Below are 16,779 nucleotides of genomic sequence, written 5' to 3'. Positions count from 1 at the left end.
ACTTCAGAGGCCTAGCTATAGCAACCTTATTTGGCCTGGGATCTTAGACTGCAGGGATATTGGGAGGGTTAACTCACAGTGAGCTCCTAGTCTCAGCTTCAGGGTGGCTCTTTCTCTCTCTTTTTTAAAGGATTTTATTTATTTATTAGAGAGAGAGACAGAGAGAGAGAGCACAAGCAGGGGGGAGGGGCAGACGGAGAAGCAGACTCCCCATTGAGCAGGGTGCCAGATGCAGGGCTTAATCCTAGGACCCTGGGATCATGACTGAGCCAAAGGCAGACACTTAACCATCTGAGCCACTCAGGTGCCCCAGATCTTTATCTTTAATCATAAAATTTCTCAAACCTATAAAGCACTTAAGCAATTCAGAAATGAATAAGATAAAGGTCTTCAACTTGGCTTTGGAATTAAGATTGAAGTAAGAGACTGGGATGGAGCAATATTGAGGTACATCAGTCATATGAATTATCCAGTAATAAGAAGCCGTAATTTCACATTTTGACTCAGCCAACTTAATATAGCATGAAAATGACTGCACTCAACTAATCCCACTGTCGAACAGGAATGCTACTCTTGAAAACTTGGCTGAGAGGATAAGGAGAAAGGGCAGGAATTACTTGTGTTTGCATAGTCGAGGGTGTTTAACTTTTTTGTTGTTGTTCTTAAATAAAGGTGACTCTTGGGATATGTGAAAGCTGAGAAGAGCAGAGACTCTTCCAATACAACTGGGATTAAATCTGCAGATGGCTAGTGAAGCAAAGCCAAACCCCCTCTCACCCTTCTGTTGCACAGGGCTGATGTTCCTTGGCTTTCTTTAAGGGGCCAGATGGAAACCACTCTTGAGCAACCTTCCTTGGTGACTCACTGGCTCATTATCTCACAACCAGCTCATGTATTTATACACTTTCTCATTTGATTTAGTGAATTCTCCAGCACATTTGGACTTGATGGTCCATTTTATGGGCCACATAACTGACCACCAAGTGTTGAATTTAACTAAAGAGGTATTTCCAATGCCTTGTAATACTTTTCTCATATAAAGGCAAGCATTTATTCAAGTCAGCTGGTCATAGGAAAGACGAGTAAAGGTTTTTGCTTCCATGCTCTCTAGAGTTCCTGCAATATGCATTCCCCTTAATGAAGCCAGCAGATGCATCTACTTGCACTTGGCCCAGAATGCTCACAGCGACTCAGAGCTGTAATTTTAATATGCCAATTATTTTCCGAAGAAAAACATAAGACTGCTTTGTATGCAAGAAAATAATTTGTGTCTATTTCAGACATCATAAATGATTTGCAATGAGTTTGAATTTTTATTCTCCAAGAAAGCCATTGTATTTACAAGGTAACAGCTCTGGTGTTGCTACAGAAGTTTTAGCCCAAATAACTGTGAATTACTTGTTGTAAATCATTTTAATGTAGATTGTTGTCACTTGTGTTACCATTGGATCATGTGAACTATATAGGACTGGATCATTTTGTGACATGGATGGTTTTGTAAGCAGAGGCTGGCCCACTGGTACATGTCAGCTTATGAACAGATTGGTGGTAGAGAGCTTTGTAAAGAAAGAGATAAACTTGAGGGTGCCTGGGTGGCTCAGTCTGTTAATTGTCCAATTCTTGATTTCAGCTCAGGTCACAGTCTCAAGGTCATGAGATCAAGCCACATGTCAGGCTCCCTGTTCAGTGCAAAGTTGGCTTGGGACTCTCTCTCCCTCTGCCTTTGCCTCTCCTCCCTGCTTTCTCTTCACTCTCTCTCAAATAAATAAATAAATAAATAAATAATCTTTTTTTAAAAAAATATATTCTTTCCCTCCCCCTCTGCCCACTCCCCGCTGCACACATATGTGTGCTCTCCCTCTTAGAAAGAAAGAAAGAAAGAAAAAAAGAAAAAAAGAAAAAAAGAAAGAAAGAAAAGAAAAGAAAAGAAAAGAAAGAAAAAAAAAAGAAAAGAAAAGAAAAGAAAAGAAAAGAAAAGAAAGAAAAGAAAAAGAAAAGAAAAGAAAAGAAAAGAAAAGAAAAGAAAAGAAAAGAAAAGAAAAGAAAAGAAAAGAAAAGAAAGAAAAAGATAAATTTGGTTACGGCTTTAAAATATATTACTTAAAAAATAAAAATAAAATAAAATAAAATATATTACTTATTTATTAGTTCTCTTTCCACCACTTATGAGCTCCCTATTTTTGAAATAAAACAGAATTTCTGCTTTTAAACTAAATGAATTATATTTTATTTAAAATATCATTAATAGGGATGCCTGGGTGGCTCAGTGGTTGAGCACCTCCCTTCCCCCTAGGGTGTATTTCTGGAGTCCCTGCATGGAGCCTACTTCTTTCTCTGCCTGTGTCTCTGCCTCTCTGTCTCTCTGTCTCTCTGTCTCTCTCTCTCTCTCTGTGTCTCTCATGAATGAATAAATAAAATATTAAAAAATATATCATGTATAAGTTTTGGGTGGAATTGAAGAAAAATCATTCATTAAATCCACCTGCCCTAGAGAAAGAAAACTGCTAACATTTTTAAATTCCATAGACTTTGGTAGTAATGATTGGAAGTAAAAATCTATTATATTGGAAGAGGATGATGTATTTGGTTAAGAACGCACATATAAAATGTAACTGGCAGGTTGACTTGGGTTTAGGAATGTTTGGAAATGTTTTATGTTTGATGGTAGTAGAAATGATATGTGTAAGAAAGAAAATGAGACTTTGGGAGAAACAGATAAGGAGGAAGAGACTGCACAATATTTACATTTTTGAGACAAGAAAAATGTGGGCCAAGTCCTTCTTTTGGAGTTCAACCAAATGAAGCTGAAGTTGAGGTAAGATGAAACCAAGAAGGTACAACTCCTTTTGCCCCAGTTATGGGTTCCTCTAGGACAATGAGGTACAATGAAAAATCCTATGTCCATTTGAAATAAACAGCAATTAGGGTACAAAGGCCTACATGCTCTAGAAAGTTCTACCTGAGGGAAAGCCAGGGAAGGAGTTTGAGAGAGGTTTGTTCTGAGGAAAAGGAGAGCACAAGAGGAATGTTTACTGACCAAAGATTTGAGACCCATTACTATGTGTTTAAGGGTATGGTCTTGAAGGGCGCAGTCCCTGGGTTCAAATCCTGGTTGGCTAAGAAACCTGGCCTTTTAGTTTCCTTGACAGTAATGGGGACAGTAGTAGTTGTGGTGATAATTGTGAGAATTGAAGGATATAAAGTGCTTAGAACAGCACTTGCCCCACAGTGAAGTAACTCCATACATATTGGCTATTATCATCCACCAATAATTTGATCATAATCAGTGTGCATAAACTGCAAATGTTCAAGAGACCTTGCTTCCTGTGGCCATTGCTTCGTGGAATATTAAGACATGACCAAACGGCTCACCCTGTTGGGTTTTGTGAAAATGCCTGGGTAACTAACAAGTGGGGAGGCTTTTTCAGTCTCGATGAATTTTTCTGCCATGAAAACAATGTTTTCTCTTCTCTTTTCTCTGACAAAGGGTTTAGGACAGGGAGATGAGAGTTGCCATTTATACATTTTAACATTGGCAGTGTCCTAACATACAGGTGATTTGACTCTTGATTTTTCCCCTTAATATTGCAATAAGCAATTTCTAGTTCCAGACATTTTTTCATAATGTTAATAATGCCAGTGCTTAATATTGTGCTTAATATTAATATCCACATAATAGTCCATTGTATAAGGTTGCATCATGATGTACTCAACCATTGTTTACTCTTGGAAATTTTATGGATTCTGATACTCTGCTGTTATAAAGAGTGTGGCAATTAGGATCTCTTATTTTTTATTGAGCACCTTCCTTGTTCCAGGCAATGTTCAAGGCACTGGAGATAGCAAGGAACTTAGCATAAATTTTGGTCTACATCTTTGACTTTTATTAGGAACCCATTATCCAATTCAGCCATCACTAAGACTTTTGTCCATTCATTTTAAGAAAATTCCATAGTCAGCTTCTGTTGAGTTGGAGAAGGCACAATCAAAACTTGTGAAAATGATTCTCACTTCATTCAAGGGCAGAAATTTCATCTCTTGGTTTTTAAGGTAATTTCTCTTTTATCATATCTGGTCACTGTATTACTAAATTTTTCCAAATACACACACACACACACACACACACACACACACACACGCACACACACACACCTGCATTAGGAAAGGAGCAAAATTCCCCCTGAAGGATCAATTTCAGCAGATCAAGTCCTAGATAGGGTTTTTTAAATGATGCTGATATAATGCCTTGGTCAGGGATATTCAGTACAGACAAGAATAACTTCCAGCCCCCTTAGCCAGGACCCACCAGTGTCAGCAGAGACATAGCTCAACTGCACACTGGGTATGCTGGTTGTATTGCTAGATGTAGATAGAGTTGATAGGATCAAACAAAAAGTACTTGAACTCTGAAGCCATTATGGATCCTCTTGCAAATCAAAAGACTTTGTGTATGTGATTCTTAGACAAGGCATTTTCAAACAATCTAATTTTCTAAGGCGGATGTTTATTTAATGAGTACATAGAATGATGGGGAAGAATAAAATGTTGCTCTTCAAATGGTTCAAAGTCTGTCCAGAAGAGGAATTTCACCAGAACCTGGCTTCCTTATGCTACTCTTATTCCTGAGGTCAGAACTAGGGCAAATAAGTGGATATTGGTGGGCAGTATTCTTCACATCCACCCAAAAACAACAACAGAAAGTAGGAACAACCCCTCCAAAATTAACATTTTTCTAAAGCTTCCATGGCAGAGAGAGAGCAGAATCCTGGTTAGTGGAAAAAGTTAAGCATAGGCTGGATAAGTACCTTCAGGAGAAGCTAAGAGAGATTTTTTTGTAGAGTGGTTCTTAAGCTCTCTGTGTGTCTATGTATGTGCACATGTAATTGTGTATTCATGCCACACTTTGGTTACTGGAATCTGTAGTGGCCCCAGAAAGCATTCAAAGACTTAGGAACAGCTTTAAACACATGAGTAATAATTATGGTGTAATCATCACTGTGGCACAAGAATACCCCAAAAGCTCTATAAAAAGTACACAATGTTTACACATTATTCTCATCATTCCTCTTCCAGAACTATTTATGTCAAATTGTTTGTGGTCACAAAAGACCCTCCGCCATATGCACAAGGAAAATTCCAGCATTTTGCAGAGCTTTAGTAAAAACAGGATTTATCTCTAGAGCTGGGCTGATGCTACTCTATACCTATTATCACTTGTCTAAATCTTAATTTATTCAGGTTAGCATTCCCCCAGTGTCATTGTCATATTTATGCCCCCCCCCCAAAAAAAAGCAGCAGTACCTGTGGCAGTATGAAGTGTACTAGTATGCCTAGTATACCAGTGGTTGTAGAGGATACACTGAACCCGATCACTTGTGAGACTTTGAAGTCACTTCTCTGGCTTGGTGTTATGTTTGTTGGAAGAAATGAAATAATAATGAACAAATAACCCCAATATTTCATGAAAGGTGGCAGATTTTTCTCCTGTGAAGATTGATTTATTTTAAAATCAACAACAGGAGGGCAAGACCTTCTGAAAATTTCCTAGAGTCCTAGAATGTTAGCAGAATTCAGAAATCACAAACACACGTTGTTAAAATAAAATAAGAGCTCTATATAAATCATTGACACTAACATTAAAGAATATGATTTATCCTGTTTTGAAGGTTACATGGTACAGGAAATAGTCACAAAAGAATCCTATTTGCTTTACCCATGCCACCATCTTTAGTTGAATGTACATATCCTGAAGAACCTGAAGAATCAGCACATTACATTCAATGCTTTTTATTTGACTAACAACTTTAATTTTTTTCTAATAACAAAATAATAAATCCTCCATATGTTTATAATATATAAATATATAAATATATAAATATGCATAAAAATGTAATATATAAAAATATATAATAATAAATCCTCCAAATTTTAAAAAGTACAAATAAGCACAAGAAATCATTACTAAGTCATTACTCGGAGATAATCTCTGTTAACACGTTGGTAAATTTTCTTAGGTATTGATTCTAAATTTCCCTGGGATTGCAGGAATAGATGATGTTGGGAATAAGCACTTATAATTTGTTAAAAAACCAAACTTTTCTGGATATATTATCACTGCTACTGTGGAAACCAACAGCTGATCTGGAGGTACCAAGCAAGCATGCTTGATGAGGAGGAAATGTGAGCTTGTAACATCACGGAGGACTCCTGAGTAGAGGGGCCTGTAGCCTTTGGAAGCTGTCTGTGCTCCAAACAAGGACCTGAAAAGGAACATGCAGTGCACACTGATGTCAGTTTCAGGACAGAGAGGCTCAAGACGTGGATCTGACAAAAAGGCAGACCTTTCTGACCCACCCACCAACCCCAGGCCCTAGGGCTCTGCCCCAACCACATGGGGAACTGTTCAGCACTGTATTCTGTCAAGGAAGGTGCTCTGAAGTATCTGTTGAATGTATAAGCAATAGAGTGACCAGGACCAAAGTGGCCTTTCCCCAAATTCTTTCTCTTCCATGTATAAATGGACCTTAACCCTTGATGGTTATTCTCATTATAAATACAAAAGATTCAGTATAACAAGCTGGTTTTGTTTTTCCCTGGAAACACATATCCCTGGCTCCTGCAGTACCCTCAGAACTAGGAACTTTGATCACAGTGTAATTCTGTACAAGATGACAGAGAGTGACTAGCCATGGGTGACCTTCATGCTGGAGAGGTAATTTAATAATAGCGTGCTCTGCTTTGGGGCCATTTCAAATAAAGAAAGAATTTTTACAACTGAGTGACAGTAACCTAAATTCATCCTGGAACCCTCTTCCCGTGCAGGTCTAGAGGGTAAAACTGCTAACTAAAATTTTTATAAGACCCCTTCTATGAGGCTTCATTCACTGACAGTTGCAAAATTTCTCTTCCTTTTGTGAATTTTTGCACCTCCATGCAATTCAAGACATATAGATTTCCTAAAAATATTTTCTTTTTCTTTTTACTCCAGTTGGAAATGATCTATCTATCTGTTGATGAAGGCCAGATAATAAGGCCCATAATTTTACTATGACATTCCTAAGCAAGTGAAAACAACTCCTTTTGAAATTTAATTACTAGTTATTTTGTAAACCAGGGCAATTTGTTTCCTAGAAGCAAATTGAAAAAAAAGATAATAAGTAAGAAATAAGAAAGAATAAGAAAAAACAATAAGCAGGAAAATGTGAGGTACCAATTAAAAGAGTAACCTGAATAAAACATACTTGGGTCAGATCTATAAGCTCTTGTGGCCAGTTTAGAAAAGACCTGGGAGCCACCAGTTTTGGATCAACAATGATGAGCAAGGTGCTAACACCGAAAGAGGACACACCAGTCTAGTCTCATCTGCAGCACAGGAGTGGAGCTCTTCTTTTAATCCTGCCCAAAAGATCAGCCCATTGTCTTGACAGTTCTTTGCAGGGTCCTCCCAATCACCTTTGGGATTTATGAGTAGGATTCTCCTTGTGCATTTACCAAAGCAGCAAATAAAATTTTAGCTCCGACTTTCCCTTTTCCATGATTTTGTGAATCTGCAAGGAAAAACTCTCAGTCTTGTTTTCATCTGTGTGCATTTGAGCCCCTGTTGGAGAGGGTGACTCACTTCATATTTTATTTTTTTTTAATTTTTATTTATTTATTTATGATAGTCACACAGAGAGAGAGAGAGAGAGAGGCAGAGACACAGGCAGAGGGAGAAGCAGGCTCTATGCACCGGGAGCCCGACGTGGGATTCGATCCCGGGTCTCCAGGATCGCGCCCCGGGCCAAAGGCAGGCGCTAAACCGCTGCGCCACCCAGGGATCCCATCACTTCATATTTTATGTAAATCAGGGACCACTCTGAACTTGGCTTGAAAAAAGTCGTTATTTTCCTAATATTTAGCATTTCCTTCTAGTGTAAAGCTTGGAAACAATCCACAGCACCATTAGCATTATTTGTGATTTTGTCATTAGCAGATGTCGCAGATAATTTTATGCCACATTTCAGGTGTTGCAACTCACAAAATGTTGTTTACACCCATCACCACTTCAAAATTAGGGTAGCTACATATTAGAGTAGTTAGTTATCTAATGCATCAAGAGGGTAGTTACTTACCACATTTATTATGTAGTTGATTCTTATTATTATTTTTTGAGAGAGAGAGAGAGAGCATATACAGGAGAGGGGACAGGAGACAATGGAGAGAGGGAGAAAGAATCTTAAGCAGGCTCCACACTCAGCCCAGAGCCCAATGCAGGACTCAGTCTCATGACCCTGTGATCATGACCTGAGCTGAAATCCAGAGTCAGTCACTTAACTGACTGAGCCACCCAGGTGCCTCTATGTGCTGATTTTTAAATGCATTCATAAGAAAACACACATTTTTTATAAGAAATGCAGAAGCACGATCTAATCATAAGACACATTAGATAAACCCAAATTAAAGAACATTTGAATATAACAGACCAGAATTCTTCAAAAGTGTCAAGGTCACAAAAGACTAGAGACACAAGAGCTACATAAAATGTGGGACCCTGGATTGGATCCTGAAATAGTAGGACATTGTTGGAAAAAAAAACTGCAAAGTCCGAAATGGTGTACAATTTAGTTGAGAGAATTGTACCAATGTTAATTTCTTCATTTTGATAAATATCTCATGGTTATCCAGATATGAACATTAGGGGACTCCAGGTGAAGGGTCTACTGAAACATTCTATACTATTTTGCAACATTTCTGTAAGTCTACCATTATTTCAAAATAAAAAGTTAGAAAGAATCACATTAGGGAACTGAAGAAAAAAATGAAGAACCACATATATTACTCTATCACAATTTGTTTTTATAATATTTTGATAAAAGTATTTCAAAATAATTATCTTCCTTTGAAATCCTGTGTATTTTCTGCTTTAAAATATCATCCCAGAGGGGGCCTCTGCCTTCTCAGACTGCCAGTGGGATCATGGCACAAAAAGATAAAGAATTGGGCAGCCGGGGTGGCTCAGCGGTTTGGCGCCGCCTTCGGCCCAGGACGTGATCCTGGAGACCCGGGATCGAATCCCATGTCGGGCTCCCTGCATGGAGCCTGCTTCTCCCTCTGCCTGTGTCTCTGCCTCTCTATCTCTCTCTCTCTCTCTCATGAATAAATAAAATCTTAAAAAAAAAAAAGACAAAGAATCATAAATTAAGGCACTTGAAAGTTGCAGATAGCAGATGCCAAAGTGACTGGATTAAAATCTGTGAAAAACAAGTAGCCAGAGGAACCTCTTCGCTTTGGCCTCAGTTTTGAATGAGTTAGCCTGAACCCAAAGTCTCTCTTCTTTAGCACCCTTCAATTCCCCTCTACAGCCATGTCCTGGAGGGACACTGACCTACAATGGCAGGGAAGACCAGCACACTGAGAGCTTCTCACCAGGAGCCACGTCCCTACTCATTGGATACTCCCAGCACAATGCTATAGACCACTCATCTTTCTCTATCATGGCATATTTGTTTTGAGTTTGGGTCAGGGTTTAAATTATTAATCACATCCCAGGATATTTGTGTCTCAGATCAGTTTCCAAGCTGCTTTAACATGCACACACAGACTTTATCCCTCTGCTATGCAATTATACAAAAAACAACCTTGTGGATGTTACTGGGCACCTCTGCAGGTGCTGGCAGTAGAACCAAATCAACAGAAGAAGCTAATTGGAAGCAACATGCTAAGATGCTTTTAGGAATGGATATTTATCCAAATGGCTACATAATACATGAGGCAGAGAGTACAAAAAGCAGTGCCAAGAAAGAAAGGTGGGATGAGAGGGTGTGGTTGCATGATCAGATCTACTCTAAAGATAGCTGCAAAATCTGCCCCCCAATGTGGGATGAACATCTGGACACCAACCCTACCTCCCTTTCCTTTCCTGCTCTGAATTCAAGAGGCCATGGAGCCCTTACTGGACTCTAGGAAAGTTCAGTGGCTCAAAAAGAAAATATGAGTTTGCTCTACTGAGTGTTAAAACATTATTAGAAATAATCTAATAACAATTACGTGAAAAAGTATAGGCTGTTGGGTTTTGCAGCAGTGAATTATGGTTTGGTCAACATGTACGGAAGTAGAATGACATTAAAACTCCACACTGATGTAATTGATGTAGGGTCAATTCACAAACTTAGAGTACACTAGGAACTCCTTTCAGACTTTCGCAGGGATACTCCAGAATTTTGCCTATGTTTGGCCAGTTAAATGTTGGATGCTGCAGCTGGAGGGGTCATTACTGTCTGTGAGAACTAGTGATGTTCAGTGCAGAGTCAGAACTGAGAAGGGCAAAAGGGAAATCATAAAAGGAGGACTGAATATAAATGTTCAGTGAGGGTTTGTAAGCATCTCATTTGGAGATCTTGAGGGAGATATTTGGAGGAGTGCCTGGTAATTTCACTCCGGTATGAAAAGAGGTTTGGGCTTTCCAAGGCCCTTAGCAACCTGATATGTCATGGAGCCTTATAATCTAGCTATGTGCTTTCTCTGTTAAACAGAATTTGAAATGAGGCAAGTGTATCTTGCATTCCCCTTCAGGGAACTACTGAATGGAAGGTCGGATGGATCATCTCCAATGTGCCAGACATTGTATTAGATGCTTTACTGGCACTATTTCCTTTAATCTTTGTTATAGTCTTAGGAGTTGGGTATTATTGGTCCTACTTTTACAGAAATGTACGAGCTCTTTCTGGAACGGTGCTCTGTAGTTAGCACAAAGCCACAGCTTCCTGGCTTCTGATCTTCAACTCAGGATTCCAAATTCTGATCTGGTTGGAAATTGTGAATTACCCTTAAAAGTGATCCATGATTCCTTCCCTTAAGAAAATAGTATTATGCTGAGTGAAATAAGTCAATCAGAGAAGGACAAACATTATATGGTCTCATTCATTTGGGGAATATAAAAAATAGTGAAAGGGAATAAAGGGGAAAGGAGAGAAAATGAGTGAAAATATCAGGGAGGGTGAGAACATGAGAGACCCCTAACTCTGGGAAAGGAACAAGGGGTAGTGGAAAGGGAGGTGGGCGGGGGGTTGGGGTGACTGGGTGACAGGCACTGGGGGGGCACTTGATGGGATGAGCACTGGGTGTTATGCTATATGTTGGCAAATTGAACTCCAATTAAATAAATGAATAGACAGATAGATAGATAGATAGATAAATAGATAATAAATAGATAAATAAATAAATAAATAAGAAAGTCATCACATTGAAAAAAAACACATAGATCTCTTCAAAGAGAGGCTGCTATAAAACTCACATTATACTTAAAAGCTTGTTTTTCTTTAGTTGTGCCAATTTATTATGAATAATCTTTTAGATGAATACATTACAGAAAAGAGTTAAAATAATCCACCAGTTTATGACAATGGGGATGAAAATATTTCCAGGTCAGACAGGAAGATTTTAATTGTGAGAGAGGACGTCTCTGAATTAATTAACAAAGTCCATGAACGTTAAAAATGGTGCCATATCTGAAATGCTGGTGCTGGTTAAGTGTCATTGTAACTGGATGGGAAATTAAGCGCCTCATTAAGAACTCCTGCCAACTCTGAAACCAATAGAGGATGATGGATGAATGGATGGAAAGTCCAGCTAAGGGCAACAGATATGGGCACTGTTCTAGGATGTTTCCTTTGAGGACCAACTCAGGGCAACAAGTTGAAGGCTGAATAGAGGGACCTTCAAAACCAAGGTCAGGCTTCAGGTCTTGAGGCATCAAGGGCCCAGGGAGGATGACTACAAAGTCTAGCTTTTCTGCCCAACTGCCCAGGGTGACCCTTTAAGGTAATCCTTAATAGCATGGGGTTTAGAGTTTAAACAACAGTGTTCAAATCTCCCTTGTGCCACTTAATAGCTCTGTGATACTAGGCAAATCACTTCACTTCTCTGATTCTTAATTTCCTTGTCATAAAACAGGACTACAGTACTACCCTCTAAGAGAATTTCATGAAGTTTAACTAGTTAACATATGTAAGGAACTTGGCCGATTTCCTGGCACAGTGTTCATTGAATGGTAGAAGTTACTTTTGTTAGGTCTTCTAGCCAAGGTTCTCCACTCTGGACTAGACAGATGAAGGGGAGCTAAGGAAGGGAAGAAATTCACAAGAGTTAGGCTAATACACAAATGGATAAAATGTCTCCATGTGTCATTTCTGCAGGGGTCATACACAAAATGTGTCAAGCATCATTAACATATGTTCTCGATAAGTATTTTATTTACTACTTTATCATAAGCGGAAAAAATACCCAAGTGAAAGAACTTTCACAGGTTCATAGACTCTTCTCCCATAAGGTCTAAAGTTCCTCAATATTACATTTAGGACAACATAACCCTTGAGGCTGGAGAGAAATCTAGTACCCACTGCCCTCAAGGAAATCATGACCTGGAGCTAAATCCATACTTGGTAAGGAAAGAAAATGCTTTCCTTAAAATTTTTGTTCAGCATTAGACCTTTCTTTACCTTTATCTTCTCTAGAATAATTCTGTTTTCTTTAGAATCATTTAGTAATATGCATGTTTATGGAACAAAATATTCATTCATTTATTATTTTAAATGATAATTCTCAGAAGAAGGTAGCCTGGCAGAACTTTTATGCATACCCAAAAGATCGGACAATTGATTGTGGGCCTCACTGGTTTGAATGGTGAAACTATTCATTATTCAACAGACATTTTTTGTGCACCCACTAAGTTCTAAGCAATTTGTAGACACACATGGTCAAGAGATAAGCTTGTCATGGAACACACATTCCAGTGAGTTCCAGTGAGAATAGCACTAAGACCAAGCAGCTACATGTGACAGTGTGCCACACATCATCTGAGATCTCCCCATCATGGGCAACCACCGCCTGAGGCAGGTACTATTATTACACACCCATTTTAGAGGGGTGCACTTAGGCTCAGAGAGGCAAAATAACCTGTCTATGATCCCACAGCTAGAAAGTGGCAGGACTGGAATTAGAACCAGATGCTCTAGCTGTGGAGTCTAAACACTTCACCATGAGGCTCTACCACCTCTTTAAAAGAGAGAAGAGACTGGTAAGCAAGTAAATGTAAAAAAGAGAGTTTCGGAGAGTGCCACTATCGTGTACTAGTGTTAACTAGTATGGAGAAATTAAACTGGACATTGAGAGGGGATGTCAGTGGTAAAGATTTCCACGGGGGCACGTTCGTGCTGAGATGGGCAATGAACGTGAATAAGTCGTGGCCTCATTGGGGACAGAGTGTTGGGGAGACAGAGTGTTGGGGGGCAGAGCAGAGACACACAAGTGAGACGAAGTTCCAGGGTGGGAACAGGGTTGGTGCATTCCACATTCCAGAGGGGCAAGAGCAGTAGAATAGACACTGAGTGGGGTCTGAGGGTTAGACAGGACCCCAAAGGCCATCCTCAGAGCTGTGGAAACCTGTGGAGGGTTTTCACATGATGAGACATTACCCAACACAAACTACAGAAGTAAGAGCCTGGAATTCCTTTATTTTGTCTTGCAAGAAAAAAGCCATTCTATTCTTGGTACCTTTAACATAGATGCAGCCCCTAGGGTGCATCATCCTTATCCCTAAAGAAATCACAGATGTCTCTTGGCCACAGGTGCTCTACTCATTTCCACCAGCTGACAGACCAAGCGAAGGCTCTGTGCTCCATAGGACAGAGATCATGTGTTGTTCTCTTTCCATTCTAATCTCTGCACTCGGAAATGTGTGCTAAGGAGAGCAAAGTCAGAAAGAAAGGACATAATAATAATAAAATAAAATTCGAAAAAAGAAAGGACATAAAGGACATGGAGATTGAGGAAAAGATGAGGTAGGAGGGGAGGGAGGAAGAGTAGTTACGAAGGAGGAGTGGTCGGGGTTTCCAGAGAAACAGAATCAATATGATGTATCTATATACACATGCAGAGTAACCATAAGTATTGGCTCATACAACTATGGAGATTGAGAAGTTCCATGGTCTGCTGTCTACAAGCTGGACACCCAAGGAGGCCGGCAGGAGAGCTGGAGAGCTGTTGGTGTGGATGGGAGTAGGAGTCTGAAGGCTGGATACCACCAACAGCACACCTAGGGCAGAAGGCCTATGTCCCAGCTCCACAGTCAGGCAGAATGAGAAGTCAGCCTTCTTGCACTTTTTACTCTATCCAGCCCTCAAAAGATCAGATGATGCCTGCCCACCTGCTTTACTCAGTGCAGCAATTCAAATGCAAATTTCTTCCAGAAACCCTCACAGACCCACCCAAAGATAATATTTAACCTGCTGTCTGGGCACCCTGTGGCCCAGTCAAGTGGACAAATTAACAATCACAGAAGAAGACAGGCTGGCCCCTGGGAGCATGCACACCCTGTCGACGCCTGGCCTGTTAGCTTAACTGCCCCCCCCACACCTTTTTTAAGATTTTATTTATTTATTCATGAGAGACACAGAGACACAGGCAGAAGGAGAAGCAGGCTCCCAGCAAGGAGCCCGATGAGGGACTCGATTCAGGATCCCGGGATCACACCCTGAGCCGAAGGCAGACACAACCTCTGAGCCACCCAGGCACCCCGCTTCACTGCCCTTTATGGCAAGTCCCTGCCCAGTCTTTCCCACCACTGTCTAAGGCAGAAGCAAGTGAGAGTCGCCCATAGAGAGAATTTCATTGCCTTTTATCTCTGCTACTTCTTGCCTGGCCTGCAAGGAAGATCTTCCCTGTGTTTACTGCTTTGTGCAGGCACCAAAGAAAGACAGCAATTGTCTCTCCCAACATTTCCAAAGTGTGCTTGGCTGGAGATCTCATTTGCGTGACAAAAGGCCCATTAATGAGCTAGTGGCCTGGTGATTCCGGCAGGCTTTGAGGCATGCCAAGGGGACTTTATGAAACCACTGAACTGCATATTACCACATCTCCTCCAAAAAACACGCACAGCTACTGGAGCCCTTCCCTGGATCTGTGCACTTCGCTTCAGAGAGGAAGTAGAAGGTAGCAGGAATCAAGGAGAACCCTGCTGACCTTCCAGTTCTGCTTGCCCTGTCTTAAACACCATGCCTGGAGGTAGTCGTGGGCCAACTCTGACTCACAAAGCTCGCCTTGATCTCAGTCGCTTTCTTTTTGACATTCTGGTTTACAGGTCAGTCACGTAGGCCTCAGGATTCTCAACAGTAAATAGTTTGTAGCAATAACTCCCAGTTGCCTAGTCCATGCTGAGGGCCAGGTGCTGTTCCAAGCACTCTCCTGAGCTACCTCATGTAATCCTGATAGCCACCCTCTGACCAAGGGCTGACTGTCATCCCATTTTACAGATGAGGACACTGACCAAAAGTCACATCTGAAGTTTATCTCCATAGACAGAAATGCTTCCTTTCCTGGGCTCCCTAAGTTGTATGAGAAATGGAATTCCTTTTCAGAATGATACTGGCTGGCTTCTCCTCTCCCCTGTCCTAACAGATCCTGGGTTGCTCTAAGTGACCATGTGTCTGACCACAAGTTGTTAGCTTTCCAGGCCCCTCTGCAGCTGGGAATGGCCATGAGAAAGTCAGACTTATTAAAATTAACTTTCTCCAATCTTGGATTCAGGTGGATCAGAGCTTTGATGGGCTCACAGCAAGGAGAATCACTTTCAATCATGTATTTGTCCATGTGAACTACAGGCTGATGTCCTATGTTGTGCCCAAGATTGCGAATCCGAGAAACCACCAAGGAGCCGACACTGATGCAAGTACACGAGTGTTTATTTACAAGCACGAGCTTGGGTCCAAGTATACCTGACACAGTGGAGCAGGGACTTGGACCCCGAAGTGGGTTACAGCTGGGTTTTTTATGGGCTGGTCTAGGGGATCTTCAGAAGGGGTGGAGGAATTTTTTTTTTTCCATTCCAATATGGGGGAAAGTGTGGGGGAGTTTCTTAAGATCTGATATGGGATTCCTTGCCCAAGGACATTCTGCAGTTTTTCCTGTAAAGTTCAGCTCTTATTCCCAGGGGTCTAAGATGGCTGTAATGCTAATCTAATGCATTACATTAGATTGTGCTGATGCTAAACTTGAGGTGGAATGACCTTAATTTTTCTTGGCCTCCACATTCTAGACTCTACCACCCTCTCTCTCTATGCTCTTGGAGCACATATCTGGTGGGGAAAAACAAGGCAGAGTGTGGTAAGAACTTTAGGTGTGATACAGGCGTGCCATGAGGCCACAGAAAAGGGAGAGAGTTCTTCAGATGGGAGGATCTGAGAACACATCATGGGAGAGAGGGACTTTGAAGCAGGCAGCTGGGACCTCCAGGTGTTAAGATGAGCAGGTGCAAGTGCATGGAGGTGGCAATACATTAAGGAATGCTAGGGGACCTAGTCCAACAAATGGACTCCATTTGTCCACACAGAGCATGCATGGGGAAAAGAGAACAGGTATTTTCTCTCCAATTTTCCAGTCATTTCCCCCCTTTTTTCTTATGGTGTATTCTTCATCCTTTCCAGTCAGAGAGCATCTTCTTCCTTCTCATTGGTCACCTCTTAACCACAGTTGATGGTCTTTCCTGACTTCAGTTAAGCATCCCTAATCCCAGTAGTATTTTCTGTTTAAATCTTTCTCAAATCCATGAAAGAAGGGCAGAGCCCAGATTCTATTTGGAGAAATATTGGTCTGCATGTTAATCACGCACCTCAGTTTTCATGGTGGGTCACTTTGGTTGCAAACCAAGCCTAAGCCAGATCCAAGGTAGGTTGTAAAACCAAATCCTGGAAGGGACAATGACAAGTGATGATGTTCAGTACACATTACCCCAAAAAATGGCACTTT

Source organism: Canis lupus, chromosome 24 (genome assembly GCF_003254725.2).
Source record: "Canis lupus dingo isolate Sandy chromosome 24, ASM325472v2, whole genome shotgun sequence".
Lineage (NCBI taxonomy): Eukaryota > Metazoa > Chordata > Mammalia > Carnivora > Canidae > Canis > Canis lupus.
This window is presented reverse-complemented; position numbering follows the sequence as displayed.